We start from the raw sequence: 17,853 nt of genomic DNA, 5'->3' as shown, positions 1-17,853 counted from the left end.
TCCGCATTTGCGAATAAATAGTTCGCATTTGCGATGGGGACTGGGGGAAGCTTGTTCGCATTTGCGATCAATTTGGTCGCATTTGTGATAAGCCCAGTTCGCATTTGCGACCAAATCATCGCAAATGCGATGTTAGCAGAAATGCGAAGGCTTCACATTTGTGAAGTAAATCTTGCATTTGCGGGGTTCACAATTGCGAACCCCATGTCTCAATTGCGATATCTGCAGTTGGGTAAAAGCTGAGTTAGATGGGAATTTTCTCATTCTTTCAAATTTTCAACCCTAAAAACCTTAGAGGAGATTTTTCCAAGAACTCTTCTTCCCCAATTCGTTAGGTAAGTGACGCTAACGTACTTTCTTTCAATTACCGATTATATTTCATAAGATTTCAACCTAAAAACTAGGATTTTCATGGTAGAAATTGGGGGATTTGGATAGAATTAGGATTTTTTTTTTTTTAAATTAGAATTTAGGCCTCAAATTGAGGTCAGATTTCGAAACTAGTTACATAACCAAGCTCGGGGGTGAATGGGTGATCATGTTTTTGCCCGAATTTCGGGTTTAGACCAAGTTGTCCTGGAGTTGACTTTTTCAATATTGACCTAAATTGAACCTCTTTCATTCATGGGTAGTCCCTAAGGCTTACTTTGAATCGTTTGGTTAATAATTTGCTAGATTTGGTTGGTTCGGAGGCTTGTTCGAAAGGCAAAGCTGTGGTTGAGCTTTGAGTCGATTTTGGAGCGAGGTAAGTATCGTGGTTAACCTTGACTTGAGGGATTAGGACTTGTTTGCCTATCTGGTACATGTTTACATGTTTGGGTACAACGTATATGTGAGGTGACGAGTTCTTATGCGTTGTTGTTGGGTTAAAGCATGCGGGTAAAACTTATTTCTTGTAATTTATTTCCTTCATTGATGATGATATCCATGCTTACATTAGTTTACTACCTAATTGATCAATCTTTCTGCATTTATGAACTATTTGTTATAATTGAGTATTTTTTGGGAGTTGAGGGTTGGTATTTTTGAACCATTGTAGACGTAAGGTTTATTCTTGCTTATTCTATCTCCCAAATGTCATATATTCATTGCTACATTGTAAAGGAGAGTGTTAAATCATGAAGGGTGATGCCGTGTCGATTGTTATTTCATTTATTAGTTAATACATAGTGAGGAAGAGAATTGAAGCACGAAGGGTGATGATGTGTCATATTTATCTTTTCATGTTTAAAATGGGAGTAAAAGCGCGAAGGGTGATGCCGTGCCTATTTGTCATTTTATAGAGAGATCGAGAGTAAAATCACGATGGGTGATATCGTGCATTTATTATTATTTCATGGTGAGGTTTAGAGTAAAAACACGATGGGTGTTGCCGTGGAGTCTTTATTCATTATGTTTAACCGTTTTCATTGGTCTAAGGTTCATTGACTGTTTAATTTTGTCATTTCCTGTTGTAGTTACCGTATCTTGTATCCCTTTCGCATGTCCCCTCCAACTAGTACGTGTTTAATCTCTATTTGTTGTTATGTTGCATGTATATCCTCGTTTGTACATGTTTAACTACGTGAGTGTCCTATCATAGCCTCGTCATTACCTCGTCGAGATTAGGCTCGACACTTACGGAGTACATTAGGTCGGTTATACTCATACTACACTCTGCACTCCTTGTGCAAATTTCGGTACTGGTCCCAGTTGTCCGTGAGGTGCATCAACTCGGATTAGCTTATTTGGGGACTCGAGGTAGATCTGCAGGCATCCGTAGACCTTGAAGTCATTTTTCTCTTTCCTTATTTACTGTACATTTTATTCGAGACAGTTGTATTTATTTCAGACTGTATTTGTAGAACCTCTAGAAGCTCGTGTATTTGTGACTCCAGGTCCAGGTTATGTTTAGATATGCTGGTTATTATGCTATTTCGCACTTCATTATAGTTTCATTTCAGATTAAGTGGTCTATTTAATTGACTTGTGTAAAATTGGTTTAAGAATTTCTCTAATGTTAGCTTGCATAGTGAGTTAAATATTAGGCGCCATCATGATCCTAAAGGTGGGAATTCCGGGTCGTAACAAGTTAGTTTCAGAGCACTAGGTTGCCTAGATCTCACGAGTCACGAGCAGGCTTAGTAGAGTTTAGAGGATTACTATGGAGTCGTCTGTACTTATCTTCCAGAGGTTATGGACTTTAGGAACAATTTCACTTATATTTTTCTCTATCGTGTAGTTTTATTCTATCGTTGATGATTGAAATCTTCAATTCTTGTTCTGTCGCACATGGCGAGAACATGTACTGCATCTTCAGCTGGACAGCAGCTGGAGCCCCTAGTGGAAGCTCCTACGATGGGCAGAGGTCGAGGCCGAGGTCGTACAGGGGGCCGAGGCAGAGGCAAAGCTCAGCCTATAGCTCGAGCAACAACACCAACAGTGGAGCCTCATGTGGATTTTGATGAGGAGGTTCCAGCTCAGACTGTACCTGTTGGACCAGCTCAGGTCCTAGAGGGGTTCATAGCCACTCCAGTTCTTTAGGGTGCTCTAGTCTGTATGGTGGGTCTTATGGAGAGTGTGGCCAAGGCCGGTACATTTCATGTGGCACCAGCCGTCTCTTAGGTTGGGGGAGGAGCACAGACTCCTTCCACTCACACTCCGGAGCAGATAGCTCCCAGTATTAGACTCCAGTAGCCCCGCCAGCTGGGGTATTTCATCCGGTTGTTGCGGCATAGGCCGGTGATAGGCCTGCCATTTCTTCTGAGGGATCATTGAGATTGGACAAGTTTACAAAGCTTTTCCCAGTTCACTTCAGTGGTGCACCTTCTGAGGACCCATAGGATTATCTTAACCGCTACCATGAGGTGATGCAGAACATAGGTATAGTTGAGACCAATGACGTCGATTTTGTTGTGTTTCAGATGGCGGGTTCCGCCAATAGGTGATGGAAGGATTATGGGTAATCCAGATCAGCTAGGTCGCCTACTCTTACTTGGGATAAGTTCTCTCGGCTATTTCTAGAGAAGTTCTTCTCTATCACACTGAGAGAGGATTACCGCAGGCAGTTTGAGCGTCTCCAGTAGGGCAGTATGACTGTTACTCAGTACGAGACCCGTTTTGTGGATCTAGCTCGCCATGCTCTTATCTTACTTCCTACTGACAGGGAGAGGGTGAGGAGGTTTGTTGATGAACTCACTCACCCTATCAGGGTACAGATGGACAAGACTGGGGGTGATATTTCCTTTCTGACAGCTATGAATGTTGCTAGGAGGATCGAGATGGTTCTTGCACATGAGAGAAGGCAGGGGTCTGATAAGAGGTATCGTCATTTCGGGGGGTGAGTAGTGCCTCATCTAGAGTCAGGGGTACTTTTGGTTGAGGCCATCCTCCCAGGCCATTTCACTCAGCGCTCCAGGCATCTCATAGTGCTTAGGCAGTCACGGCCCTCATATGTCTCATCCTAACCAGCTAGCCTACAGTGCACCACCAGCTCCAATTAGTACACCTCCTCTCCAGAGTTTTCAGGGTGGTTACCTAGGTCGACAGGTTTAGTTTTTGGGTCAGCACTTACAACAGCCAAGGTCTTTACTTGTGGTGATCCGAGGCACATTACTAGATTTTTTCCTCGGGCACCGAGCAGCTCACAGCAATAGGGTTCTCGTGCCGTGGTCTCGGCACTAGTTGTTTCACCTCTTGCTCAGCCAGCTAGAGGTAGGGGTCAGGTAGCCATAAGTGGAGGTCAGGCTGTTAGAGATGGAGGCCAGCCAGCAAGGGCCCGTCCTAGAGATGTGTTTAGAGTGGTGGAGCCTTGCCCCAATTTTATGCTTTTCCAGCGAGGCCTGAGGCTGAGTCATCTGACACTGTCATCACAGATATTCTTTCAGTTTTCCATAGAGATGCTTCAGTTCTATTTGAACCGGGCTCTGTTTATTCCTACATGTCATCCTATTTTGCTTCATATCTGTTGTGCCTCATGATTCTTTGAGTGCTCATGTGTGTGTGTCCACACCTGTGGGAGATTCTTTTATTGTAGATCGTGTCTATAGTTCGTGTGTGGTTACCATTGGGAGTCTCGAGACTAGCGTAAATCTCTTACTTCTTGATATGGTAGATTTTGATAGCATGATTAGCTGTCACCTTATCATGCTATATTGGATTGTCATGCCAAGACGGTGACCTTAGCATTGCCGGGGTTACCTCGATTAGAGTGGAGGGGAACACCTGGCCATTCTACCAACAATGTTCTCTTATGTGAAGGCTTGACATATAGTCAATTCTAGTGTGGAGGTTTCTTCCATGGATTCAGTACTAGTTGTTCGTGAGTTTCCAGAGTGTTTCCTGCGGATCTGCTGGGGATACCACCCAACAGAGATATTGACTTGGGATATGGCTTCGGGCACTCAGCCTATTTCTATCTCACCATATCGTATGGCCCCGCCAGAGTTGAAAGAATTAAAGGAGCAGTTGCAAGATTTGTTTGACAAATGCCCTAGCAACATTTATGGATTTGATAAACCGAGTGTTCAAGACCTACTTAGATTCCTTCGTGATTGTATTTATTGATGATATCTTGATCTACTCCCGTAGCCGAGAGGAGCACGAGCAGTATCTTCGGATTGTACTTTAGACTTTGAGAGACAGCCAGTTATATGCCAAGTTTTCAAAGTGCGAGTTTTGGTTGGGCTCAACTGCTTTCTTGGGGCAAGTCGTATCGGCAAATGGCATACAGGTAGATCCTAAAAAGATTGAGCCAGTTCAGAACTAGGTATGTTATTGTTGTTGTTGTTAGATAATTTGGCCAAGTTTACTTACAATAATAGTTATTAGTCCAGCATCGAGATGGCTCCATTTGAGGCTTTATATGGTCGGCGATGTCGTTCTACTATCGGGTGGTTTGAGCCCGACGAGGCTAAGTTGTACGGTACTGACTTGGTGAAAGATGCCTTGGAAAAGGTAAAGTTCATTCAGGAAAGACTTCGCACAGCACAGTCCAGACAGAATAGTTACGCGGATCAGAAGGCGTGTGTTGTCTCATTCATGGTCGGCGAGAAGGTTCTCTTGAAAGTCTTGCCGATGAAGGGTATTATGAGATTCGGGTAGAAGGACAAGTTGAGCCCAAGGTTTATAGGCCCATTTGAGGTGTTGAGACAAGTTGGGGAGGTTTCTTATGAGCTTACTTTACCTCCCAGCCTATCAGGGGTTCATCCAGTTTTTCACATGTCTATGCTTCGGAGGTATCACGCCGACTTGTCTCATGTGTTAGACTTCAGTACTATTCAGCTAGATGAGATCTTGGGCTTTGAGGATGATCCAGTTACCGTTGTTGATAGAAAGGATCGCCAATTGAGATCCAAGAGGATTTCTGCGGTAAAGGTCCAGTGGAGGGGCCAACCAGTCGATGAGGCGACCTGGGAGTCCGAAGAGGACATGCGGAGCAGATATCCACACTTGTTTAGCACTTCAGGTATGAATCTAAATTCGTTCGAGGATGAACGTTTGTTTAAAAGGTGGAGAATGTAAAGACCCGACTGGTCGTTTTGCTTTCTACAACCCTGTTCCCCTCATTAGGACTTCCTGTACTTGCTTTAATTGATTTATGACTTGCGGGGATAGTTGGTTCGGGATTTGGAAGAGTTTGGGTTGAAATCAGAACACTTGGCTCCTTAAGGTTGGCTTAAAAGGCCAAGTTTGACTTCGATCAACATTTTGAGTAACGACCTCGAAATTGGGATTTGACGGTTGCAATAGGTTCGTACGATGATTACAGACTTGGAAGTATGTCCGGATTGGGTTTTGGATGACCCGAGGGCGTTTTAGCGCATAATAATGAAAGTTGGTTCTTGAAGATTTTAGAAGTTCTTTGAATTTGGTTTGAAGCGGGTTTTTGTGTTATCAAGGTCCAAATGGAATTCTGAGACCAGTAATAGTTCCATAATGTCATTTAAGACTTGCACGCAAAATTTGGTGTCAATCCGAGTAGTATAAGTACATTTCGGCACGTTGGAAGTCAATGGAAGAACTTGAAGTACATAAGTTTGAATCAATTGGTTTTAGGGGGTGATTCCTAGTTTTAATGTTATTTCCGGTGTTCCGAGGGTTCGAGCGAGTCCGTTTTATCATTTCAAACTTGTCGGTATGTTCGGGTGGGGCCTTGGGGCCTTGAGCTCCAATCGGACAAAGCTCGAGTTGAGTTAGAAAACTTTTGTAGGAGTTGAAGCTCCAGTTCTGTCCTAACCGCACCTACGGTGGGCCAGCCGCAGGTGCGAGACCGCAGAAGTGGCCTATCCCTCGTAGGTGCGGCCCAAGGGGAGGATCCCAGAAACCGCAGATGCGTCCCCTCTTCTGTAGAAATAGACCGCGGATGCGGCCCAAGCTAGCCCGGCCCTGTTCCGCAGATGCGGACCTTCCCTCGCAGATGCGGTCCGATAACCGCAAGTGCGGTAATCGCTGATGGCAGTGCCTTCATTTAATATGGGAAATGTGTCATTTTTGACACATTTCATTCATTTCTTGGGCGATTTAGGAGCTTCCAATGAGGGGATTTCAACCTAGCATTGTAAGGTAAGTTGTTTCTACTTAATGTGAGTTTAATACTTGGTTTTTGGGTATATTAACACATAAAGATTAGTGAAAATTATAGGATTAGAGCAAAACCTAGGGTTTTGATAAAAACAAGATCTAACCACGAAACTTGTTATGGAATGAAGTAAAAATCATATATTCTTGATCCTTAGGTTATGGGTAACAACTTTCTTCAAAAATTTCCGAAATTCGGGCACGTGGCCCGGGGATGAATTTTAGGAACCTTGCATTTAGTGTTGGGAAATTAGTTTGATAGTTAGAATATGAACTCTTGAGCATGTATTGACTAGTTCTTACCCCACTTGAATAGTTTTGGATCGTTCGGCTCTGATTTGAGGGTTTAAGCGCATTCTTGAAATTTGAAGTAAGCTTCGAGACGTGGTAAGTCTCCTTTCTAACCTTGTAAGAGGGAATTATCCCCGTAGGTGAACTAAATAAATGTATGTGCTTATCACTGGGGCTACGTACATACATGGTGACGAGAGTCCGTACGTACCAACTGTTATGCTAATTGTCCGGGTAGTTTAGGACCCGTATCATGCTATACTTGCAAATGCTTGCGTCCTTGCTTACTATTATGATCACTTAGGACATGCTATATATTGGTAAGTAAATATAGACGATTATACTCACTTACTTGAGGACTTGTATGAATTATTTGACTATAAATGAGCAGTGTGTGTTTACTTGATAATAAATTGCAATTTGTGGATCGGACCGATCACCTCGGTAGTTAATAGATGCATATATGGTTCGCGTCATTCGACCTTCTGACAGTGCATAGTTCAATATTATGTTGGACCGGTCCGTACGACATCGGCATAATGTGCGCATGTTATATGTTTGGAATTCTTCCATGATTTACAGTGCTTAAATGTTTGAAATGTAAGTGTTACATGATATGACTGAGCTTGACAAGTTATTTATGAAAGAATATCTTACTTCTCCATGATCTTAAACAGTTATTATTATTCGTGCTATCTATACTTGGTGTAACACTTAAATATGATTATTGTTGACCCTAGTAAGTGTCAAGTCGACCCCTCGTTACTACTTCTTCGAGGTTAGACGAAATACTTACTGGGTACATATTGTTTATGTACTCATACTACGCTTATGTACTTAAGTGTATAGGATCTGAGGCAGGTGCATCTAGCTACCCAACCGGCGTGCATCCCTGATACTTCATCGAGATTTCACGGTGAGCTGCCCCTTCTGAGCCGTTCAGCAGCATGCCGAAGTCTTTTTTTTGTTATTACTGTTTATTCTATTCCAGGCAGTAGGGTAGTTATATTCTTTTTTATATTGTACTAGTGTCCCTAGTACGTATGACACTAGTTCCTGGCACACATATTGGTAGACTATTATTTTTGAGTTGTATATCTATTATTATGAATTGTTAATTATCGCTTGCTTTAAATGTAAGTTAAGTAAATGTTGGGATTACTTGGTAAAATAAATGAGAACTCACAAGTTGATTTCCTAACAACGGTGTTGGGCGCCATCACGACCGATGATGGAATTTGGGTCGTGACAACATGGTATCAGAGCACTAGGTTCACGTAGGTCTCACAAGCCATGGTCAAACCTAATAGAGTCTTGCGGATTGGTACGGAGACGTCTGTACTTATCTTCGGGAGGCTATAGGGTGTTAGGAAACTACTATTTATTCATCTTCTATCGTGCAGTTTATGGTATACTAAATTTCCTTCTTCTATTCTCTCACAGATGGTGAGGACGCGCACGACAGACATTCCAGACCCGGGAGGAGCTGCTCCACTCATTGATAGAGTTTGAGGTAGAGGCCGGGGGAGGCCACCGGTCCGAGGTAGGGGACAAGGACGTCCCAGAGATGCTCCAGTTGCACCACCGGTGGATCCATCAGGGGATCCCATTATTGAGGAGCAGGGCGAGGTGCCTGCAACAGTGCCTGCCCCGACGTATTTCATGACAGCGTCAGGCTTCTAGGAGGTCATGGGTCGTATGCTGTGGTTCATGGGCTCCATGACTCAGGCTGGTTTATTTCCAGCAGACCCGGCCACATCTCATGCGGGAGGGGGAGCCTAGAACCCTACTGTTCAGGCTCCTGGTCATGCAGCTGCAGTGTATCAGACTTCGGGTGCACTACCCACGGATGAGGCTCATCCAATTTCCATAGTGGTACCCGAGCCCAGACCGGCTGCGAACGGTGATGCGCAGAAGTTATTGGACAGGTGGACTAGGCTACACCCTCTTATCTTTGAAGGTGAGAGTCGTGAGGATGGTCAGGATTTTATTAATAGGTGAAGGGACAAACTGCACAACATGAGGATATTGGAGTCCCATGGGGTTGACTTCACTACTTTCTAGCTGGAGGGCAAGGCCCGTAGATGGCGGGAGTCTTATGTTCTTGGCAGGACAATGGGTCCTCCTCCCATTACTTGGGGTCAGTTCACACAGCTTTTCCTGGATAGGTATATTCCCCCCTCTGAGAGGGAAGAGTTGCTGTATCAGTTTGAGCAGCTTGAGAAGGGTCAGATGTCAGTGACCAACTATGAGGCGAGGTTTTCTGAGTTGTCCCGCCATGTACTGATGATACTTTCTACTAATGCAGAGAGAGTGCGGAGGTTTGTTGCAGGGTTGCACTCTGGCATTAGGGCCAACATGGACAGAGAGGTTGAGATGGGGACTCCTTATCAGCTGGTAGTAGAGATTACTCGGAGGATTGAGGGCTACCATCTGAGAGGTAGAGAGCAGATCAGCAGGACAAGAGGGCCCGTTTCTCCGGAGAGTTTAGAGGTGCCCTGTCTAGGGGCAGAGGTCTGTTCTGGAGGGGTCAGCCTAGCAAGCCCCCATATCGAGCACCACCACCTCCTCGAGGTACTCCAGCGTGCCCCTATTTCAGCGCTATACCAGAGTGTTCTTATCGCCCGCCAGCCATCCTGGGTTCTTCCAGTGGGTATTCAAGCTCCCAGGGTTCTTCCGGCTCCTACTTCAGTGCTATATCGGAGAGTTCGTACCATCCACCGACTATTCAGGCTTCTTCTAGTGGGTCTACAGGCCATCAGGGTCAGACATCAGGGCAGCAGGTCACCGCACCAATGGGTTGTTTCAAGTGCGGAGATCTTGGTCATATGAGGAGATATTGCCCCAAACTTTGGGGCAAGGCAGTACAGCAGGGCCAGCAGCCCATGATTACAGCACCGACTGTCCGGCCGCCCAAAGGCGGAGGGCAGGCCGGTAGGGGCCGTCCTAGAGGTGGAGGCCAGGCAGGGAAAGGTCGGCCATCTACTGTTCAGTCAGGTGGAGGCCAGCCAGCCGGCGCTCCAGCCAGACCAGATGCATTGGCCTCAAATGCCGTTATCACAGGTATATTTCCATCTATGGTAGTGATGCTTCAGTACTATTTGATCCAAGGTCTACCTAATCATATGTATCATCTCTGTTTGCTCATTTCTTGGATATTCGTCGTGAGTCCTTGGGTACTCCTGTTCATGTGTCCATTCCTGTGGGCGATTATGTGGTTGTGGATCGGATCTATCAATCCTGTGTGGTCACGTTCTGTGGTTATGAGACATAGAGCAGATCTCATATTGCTTGATATGACCGACTTTGAGGTCATCTTGGGAATGGAGTGGTTATCCTGATATCACGCCGTCCTAGATTGCCATGCCAAGACTATTACATTAGCGATGCCAGAGTTGCCGAGGTTGGAGTGGAAAGGTTCCCCAGTTATTACATCTAGTTGCGTTATCTCTTTTCTGAAGGCTCGACATATGGTCGAGAAGGGTTGTTTGGCTTATCTAGCCTATGTTCGGGACACCACCGTAGAGTCTTCGACGATTGATTCAGTTCCAGTAGTCTGGGAATTCGCTGATGTGTTTCCTTCTGACCTTCCAGGCATGCTACCAGATCATGATATCAATTTGTATATTGATTTGGCTCCAAGTACCTAGCCTATATCTATCCCACCGTACCGTATGGATCCAAAAGAGTTGAAGGAGCTGAAGGAATAGCTTGAGGAGTTGTTAGAAAAGGGGTTTGTGAGACCCAATGTATCACTTTGGGGTGCACCAATGTTATTTATGAAGAAGAAGGATGGAACCATGCGGATGTGCATTGATTACCGCCAGTTGAACAAGGTTACCATCAAGAACAAGTACCCATTGTCGTGCATTGATGATTTGTTCGACCAGTTGCAGGGTGATAGGGTGTTTTCTAAGATCGACTTGAGATCAGGGTATCATCAGCTGAGGATTCGGGACTCAGATGCCCCGAAGACTGCTTTCCGTACTAGATATGGCCGTTATGAGTTTCTGGTAATGTCCTTCGGCTTGACTAATGCCCTAGTGGCGTTTATGGACTTGATGAACAGGGTGTTTAGGCCTTATATTGATTCCCTTGCTATTGTCTTCATTGATGACATCTTGATATACTCACGTAGCCTGGGGGAGCACGAGCAACATTTGAGAGTAGTGCTTCAAACATTGCGAGAACAGAAGCTATATGCTAAGTTCTCCAAGTGTGAGTTTTGGCTTGAGTCAGTAGCATTCTTGGAGAATGTTGTATCAGGAGAGGGTATTAAGGTGGATCCCAAGAAGATTGAGGCGGTTCAGAGTTGGCCACGTCCTACTTCAATGACTGAAATCAGGAGTTTCTTGGGGTTAGCAGGGTTATTATCGTCGATTCGTGCAGGGATTTTCATCCATTGCAGCAGCTTTGACTAGATTGACCCAGAAGGGTTCCCTTTTCCGTTGGTACGATGATTGTGAGGCGAGCTTTCAGAAGCTCAAGACGGCTTTGACTATAGTACCGGTTCTAGTGTTGCCTTTCGGATCGGGGATGTATACGGTATAGTGTGACACTTCACGCGTCGGCTTGGGTTGTGTATTTATGTTGGAGGGGCGAGTTATTGCATATGCTTCACGTCAGCTGAAGATTCATGAGAAGAATTACCCTGTGCATGATCTAGAGTTGGCCGCGATTGTTCATGCTCTTAAGATATGGAGGCATTATCTGTAAGGGGTGTCATGTGAGGTTTATACTGATCATCGCAGCTTGCAGCATTTGTTCAAGCAGAGGGATCTCAATTTGAGGCAGCTTAGGTGGCTTGAGTTACTGAAGGATTATGACATCACCATTCTTTATCATCCGGGCAAGGCAAATGTGGTCGCGGATGCCTTAAGCAGGAAAGTAGAGAGTATAGGTATCTTGGCATTCATTTCAGCAGAGGAGAGACCACTAGATTTGGACATTCAGTCCTTGGCTAACAGACTTGTAAGGTTGGACATTTTAGAGCCCAGCCGGGTCCTTGCATGTGTTGTTGCTCAGTCTTCATTATTGGGTCAGAATAAGGCTCGGCAGTTCGATGATCCGCATTTGGCAGTTCTCAGAGAGACGGTGCTACAGGGTAGTTCCAAGGAGGTTTCTATTGGCGAGGATGGTGTTCTGCGACTCCAGGGTTGCCTATGTGTTCCTAATATCGTTGGATTGAGGGAGAGGATTCTAGAGGAGGCACACAGTTCACGGTATTCTATTCATCCAGGTGCTATGAAGATGTATCGTGACTTGAGGCAGCATTATTGGTGGTAGCAGATGAAGAAAGACATAGTTGAGTTTGTGGCTAGATGCTTGAATTGCCAGCAGGTTAAGTACGAGCACTAGAGGCCAGGTGGCCTACTCCAGCAGATGCCTATACCTGAGTGGAAGTGGGAGCACATTACTATGGACTTCGTAGTTGGGTTGCCGCGGACATTGCAAAAGTTTGATGCAGTTTGGGTCATTGTCGACAGATTGACCAAGTCGGCACACTTCATTCCGGTTGTGACTATTTTACTTCAGAGAGGTTGGCTAAGATCAATATTCGGGAGATAGTTCGGTTGCATGGTATGCCTGTTTTTATCATATCAGATAGAGGCCCTCAGTTCACTTCCCATTTCTGGAGAGCCGAACAGAGTGAGTTGGGACCCGTGTAGAGCTCAGCACCGCATTTCACCCGCAGACCGACAGGAAATAGGAGCGGACAATTTAGATTTTGGAGGACATGCTTAGAGCATTGCGATTGACTTTGGAGGGTAGTGGGATCAGTTCTTGCCTTTGGCCAAGTTTGCTTACAACAACGGTTATAAGTCCAACATCGAGATGGCTCCATTTGAGGCTTTATATGGTCGGCGATGTCTTTCTCCTATTGGGTGGTTTGAGCCCGAAGAGGCTAAGTTGTACGGTACTGACTTGGTGAAAGATGCCTTGGAAAAGGTAAAGTTGATTCAGGAAAGACTTCGCACAGCACAGTCCAGACAAAAGAGTTACGCGGATCAGAAGGCACGTGGTGTATCATTCTTGGTCGGAAAGAAGGTTCTCTTGAAAGTCTCGTCGATGAAGGGTATTATGAGATTCAGGAAGAAGGGCAAGTTGAGACCAAGGTTTATAGGCCCATTTGAGGTATTGAGGCGAGTTGGGGAGGTTGCTTATGAGCTTGCTTTACCTCCCAGCCTATCAGGGGTTCATCCATTTTTTCACGTGTCTATGCTTCGGAGGTATCACGCCGACTTGTCTCATGTGTTAGACTTAAGTATATTAAACTAGATAAGAGCTTGGGCTAAGAGGAGGATCCAGTTGCCATTGTTGATAGACAGGACCGCCAGTTGAGATCTAAGACGATTTATGCGGTAAAGGTCCAGTGGAGGGGCCAACCAGTCGAGGAGGCGACCTGGGAGTCCGAAGAGGACATACAGAGCAGATATCCACACTTATTTAGCACTTCAGGTATGAATCTTAACCTGTTCGAGGACGAACGTTTGTTTAAGAGGTGAAGAATGTAACGACCCCACTGGTTGTTTTGCTTTCTACAACCCCGTTCCCCTAAATAGGACTTCCCGTACTTGCTTTAACTGATTTATGGCTTGCAGGGATGGTTGGTTCGGGATTTGGAAGAGTTTGGGTTGAAATCGGAACACTTGGTTCCTTAAGGTTGGCTTAAAAGGCCAAGTTTCACTTCGATCAACATTTTGAGTAAATGACCTCGGAATCGGGATTTGATGGTTCCAATAGGTTCGTACGATGGTTTCGAACTTAAGCGTATATCCGGATCGGGTTTTGGATGACCCGGGGGCGTTTTTGCGCATAATAGTGAAAGTTGGTTCTTGAAGATTTTAGAAGTTCTTCGAATTTGGTTTGGAGCGGGTTTTTGTGTTATCGAGGTTCGAACGGAATTTTGAGACCGAGAATAGTTCCATAATGTTATTTAAGACTTGCACGCAAAATTTGGTGTCAATCCTAGTATATAAGTACGTTTCGGCACGTTGGAAGTAAATTGAAGAACTTGAAGTTCATAAGTTTGAATCAATTGGTTTTACGGGATGATTCCTAGTTTTAATGTTTTTACGGTGTTTCGAGGGTCCGAGCGAGTCTGTTTTATCATTTCAAACTTGTCGGTATGTTCGGGCGAGGCCTCGGGCCACGAGCGTCAATCGGACGAGGCTCGAGTTGAGTTAGAAAATTTTAGAAGCAGTTGAAGCTCCAGTTCTGTCATAACCGCACCTGCGGTTGGCCAGCCGCAGGTGCGAGACTGCAGAAGTGGCCTATCTCTCGCAGGTGCGGCCCAAGGGTAGGAGCCCATGAACCGCAGATGCGGCACCTCTTCCGCAAAAGAGGAACCGCAGAAGCGGTCCCCATACCGCAGATGCGGCCCCAGCTAGCCCGGCCTAGTTCCGCAGATGCGGACCTTCCCTGGCAGAAGCAAGACCGCAGATGCGGTCCCCTAACCACAGGTGCGGTAATGGCTGAAGGAAGTGCCTTCATTTAATACGGGAAATGTGTCATTTTTGACACATTTCATTCATTACTTGGGCGATTTGGGAGCTTCCAAAGAGGGGATTTCAACCAAGCATTGCGAGGTAAGTTATTTCTACTTAATGTAAGTTTAATATTTGGGTTTTGGGTAGATTAACACATAAAGGTTAGTGAAAATCATGGAACTAGAGTAAAACCTAGGGTTTTGATAAAAACAAGATCTAACCACGAAATTTATTATGGAATGAAGTAAAAATCATATATTCTTGATCCTTAGGTTATGGGTAACAATTTCTTCAAAAAAATTTGGAATACGGGCACGTGAGCCCGGGGATGAATTTTAGGAATCTTGCATTTAGGGTTGGAAAATTAGTTTAATAGTTAGAATATGAACTCTTGAGCATGTATTGACTACTCCCTCCGGTCCACAATAAGTGATTTTTTAGCTGTTTTCACACAGATTAAAAAATTTACCTTTTAACATTAATTAGCAATGAAATTGACCATATTAACCTTTCCTATCACTTCACATAAATACTCCTAACACATACTCCAACACTATTTACTCCAAGGGCAATGTAGGAAAAAATAATTAATTTATTCTTGAAATCTGAAAAAATCACTTATTTTGGACCACAAAAAAGGCCAAAAAATTACTTATTTTGGACCGGAGGGAGTAGTTCTTACCCCCACCAGAATAGTTTTGGATCGTTCGACTTCGATTTGAGGGTTTGAGCGCATTCTTGAAATTTGAAGTAAGCTTTGGGACGAGGTAAGTCTGTTTTCTAACCTTGTAAGAGGGAATTAACCCCATAGGTGAACTAAATAAATGTGTGCGACTATATGTGGGGGCTACGTACGTACGTGGTGACGAGAGTCCGTACGTAGCAACTATTATGCTAATTGTCCGGGTAGTTTAGGACCCGTATCATGCTATACTTGCAAATTCTTGCGTCCTTGCTTACTATTATGATCACTTAGGACATGCTAGATATTGGTAAATAAATATAGACGGCTATACTCACTTACTTGAGGACTTGTATGAATTATTTGACTATAATTGAGCAATGTGTGCTTACTTGATAATAAATTGCTATTTGTGGATCGGGCCGATCGCCTCGATAGTAAATAGATGCATCTATGGTTTGCGTCATTCGACCCTCTGGCAGTGCACAATTTAATATTATGTTGGACCGGGCCGTACGACCTCGGCATAATGTGCGCATGTTATATGTTTTGAATTCTTCCATGATTTACAGTGCTTAAATGTTTGAAATGTAAGTGTTACATGATATGACTGAGCTTGACATGTTATTTATGAAAGAATATCTTACTTCTCTGTGATCTTAAACTGTTATTATTATTCGTGCTATCTATCCTTGTTGTAACACTTAAATATGATTATTAATGTTGACCCTAGTAAGTGTCAAGTCGACCTCTCGTCACTACTTCTTCGAGGTTAGACGGGATAATTACTGGGTACATATTATTTATGTACTCATACTACGCTTCCGTACTTAACTGTACAGGATCTGAGGCAGGTGCATCTGGCTACCCAGCCGGAGCGCATCCGTGCTACTTGATCGAGATTTCACGGTGAGCTGCCCCTTCTGAGCCGTTCAACAGCATGCCGGAGTCTCTTCTTTTTGTTATTACTGTCTATTCTATTCCAGTCAGTATGGTAGTTATATTCTTTTGTATATTCTACTAGTTGCCCTAGTACTTGTGACACTAATTCCTGGCACACACATTGGTAGACTATTATTTTTGGATTGTATATATAATATTATGAATTGTTAATTATCGCTTGCTTTAAATGTAAGTTAAGTAAATGTTGGGATTGCTTGGTAAAATAAATGAGAATTCACTAGTTTGATTAGGCTTGGCTTACCTAACAACGGTGTTGGGCGCCATCACGACCGATGATGGAATTTCGATCGTACATATCTGATACTTGTACTGGCAGAGGTAGAAGGTACTTGATAATATAGTCGAGGCGCGCACGAGCTAGGGCCAGACACCGACTTCACAAAAAAAAATCACAAGGAAGGGTAGAGTATGGCTCTGGCCATGTCCAAGTAAGGGTAAATGAGGAGGGTTGGGTAAATCGATACCATGTCCAATTTTTCTTTTATTGAATGAATCCTGATATATAGTTTATGGTGGCTAATATGCACGAAACTTGGTTGATTGCCTGAGTGATTTTATTTTAAGGAACTCTATGTGAGTTTCACAACGTATAGTCTGTCTCAAGTTTGGATAAACGAGGGGGTCTGGGAAGAGGGTTGGCGTATGAAGATGGCACCAGTAACAATAGTTTTATGATCAAGGAATCGTTGAATACATGAACAAATATATATATATATATATATATATATATATATATATATATATATATATATATATATATATATATATATATTGGGATCTAAGTGAAAGTTGATAGATATTTGAGTTGTCGGTTTAAGTGACTAAGATATTGTTTAGCATGATGCTTTATCAAGAAAGTTAATTCCTATATATCCTTACTTTGTATCTGTTACCTATTATATGTTGATAAGTTTTCATATGGACTGCCAATTACTTTGTTAAACTAAGAAGTGTTGGGGTTGTTATCAGCATTTAAAATTTCAAAGATGAAGAGCAATTACAGCCTTTGCTTGGAAATGGTAAATTGCAATTTTAGGAAATGCCGACCAAGGAACTCTGTATGTCTGAGCTTTAGTATTTACCATTGTTGCACTATATTTGAATTGAAAATTAGGGTCTTGGCTTTTAGTTATTAGCATTGTATAGGGTCAAATTTGACCCTCAGTATCTCTACGCCAGTAGGTATGCCCACGAGTGTACGCCGACTAACATAGCAGGTACGACTCGGTCGTAAGGACCAAAGCGACGTCGCTTTGAACTCGGCATCTACACTAGGGAGACGTTACCTATCTTTGTAACTTTTTGATTCTTTCGAGGAAGGTCTCCTATTATATAATGGGGACCTCCACATTGTAAAAGGATCATCTGATCTAATACAACTCTCTCACTTTCTGTCTTTCGCTCTCTATCTCTACATCTGACGAAAATATCTTGTGAACATACATTATCATTTTTGCAACACTAGATCTATAACAATATTATCGTCTTTGCATCTCTAGGTTTATTATATTTGATTACGATTTACCCCTTCTCTGTTTTTTGATTGTTTTATCGCTTACAAAGTACATCATTAACTTTTGAGCAAAATAAGCATCATTAGTGTAGTTTTTGTGCTGTATTAGACTATTGCATATACTGCTATTGTACTACCTAGCTTTTGCTTTCTTTTGTGATCTAAGTTGTAGTCTTTGTCAAATAGTGTGGGCGGAAGCTCTTAGTTGACAATTTTCTTTTGAGGTCCAAGAAGATAAGTAAAAATTCTTATCCTTTTTGCCTCCTGAAGGAAACGCTTGTCTTGGAATAGTGTTTTGATGTAACTTTTCATGGTTACCTTGTAATGCAGACAAAAATGAAACCGGATAATCACAC

Source organism: Nicotiana attenuata, chromosome 9 (assembly GCF_001879085.1).
Source record: "Nicotiana attenuata strain UT chromosome 9, NIATTr2, whole genome shotgun sequence".
NCBI classification, from domain to species: domain Eukaryota; kingdom Viridiplantae; phylum Streptophyta; class Magnoliopsida; order Solanales; family Solanaceae; genus Nicotiana; species Nicotiana attenuata.
Note: the sequence above shows the minus strand (reverse complement) of the source record.